Source organism: Vulpes lagopus, chromosome 7 (genome assembly GCF_018345385.1).
Source record: "Vulpes lagopus strain Blue_001 chromosome 7, ASM1834538v1, whole genome shotgun sequence".
Taxonomy (NCBI): Eukaryota; Metazoa; Chordata; class Mammalia; order Carnivora; family Canidae; genus Vulpes; species Vulpes lagopus.
In genome coordinates, this window is record NC_054830.1 from 12987652 (window position 1) to 12988812 (window position 1161).

The window sequence follows — 1161 nt, forward strand, 5'->3', positions numbered from 1 at the left end:
AAAATAATAAAATAACTCGTTTATTATAAACAAATAAACAAACAAACAAAACACATTTATAGTTGCCAGGGGAGCAGGGACTGTTATGGGCAGGGGTGGAGGCAACAAGAGACCCAAGTAGGAAGTGGAGGCAGCCTCCAGGCCTGGTCTCTTGCCACAGGGGCATACAGAAAAATGGACGGGGGCAGCCCCAGTGGCTCAGCGGTTTAGTGCCGCCTTCAGCCCAGGGCCTGATCCTGAAGACCTGGAATCGAGTCCTACATCGGGCTCCCTGCATGGAGCCTGCTTCTCCCTCTGCCTGTGTCTCTCTCTCTGTGTATCTCTCATGAATAAATAAATAAATAAATAAATAAATAAATAAATAAATAAAATATTTTTAAAAATTAAAAAAACAAGAAAAATGGATGAAGTGGGGTGTTTCAGAGACCCGGGGCCAGTAGGAACAGCGTGGAGGGCAGGAAGAGAAGACTGTGAGACTCCAGGGCCTCTGGCCCACGCTCCTGAGCTGCCCTTACTGAGCTGGGGTTGCTGATGGGGGAGCAAGCCTGAGGCGGGAGGTCACCCCAGTGTTTCAATGAAGGGTTGAACGGCAAGGGGCATTGGACATCTCATTTTATGAGGGCCCAGGTGTGGGGGACGAAAGCCTTTCTGATTTGTGGCAAGACAGCATTCTTGGGGATAGCTCTTCCCAGTCCTGGGGCCAGCTCCCTGAGACTGCCCCCAAGGATGTGGGCTTGCTGTGTGGCCTCCTGGCAAGTTCTTGCCTCCACGGAGTCTTTCTCCATCTGTAAAATGGGAATCAATGACGTCCCGCCCGCAAGCCTGTGGGGACCTCACATGAGCCCCGCTCAGTGCCTGGCACACGGTGGGACTCCGATAAACTGCTCACCCCTTCGCCCTCCCCCTGGGTCTCCGGTGGCGGGAGAGGAGCCTGTTGCTTTAACTTATGCAAATACACTGCGGGTGGTGGAAGTGGGGGGTAATGAGAAAAAAAAAAAAAAAAGCAGCCTCATCTCTGGATCAGCCAATCAGCTCTCCGGACTGACGGAGCCGGCCGCCTAAATGGCCCAATGGCGGGCCGCGCGGGCTCCAGCCCCGCCCCCGCCTCCGGGTGCCGTCTGGTGGGTGGGGACTCTCGACGCCACGCCCCGGGGGCGGAGC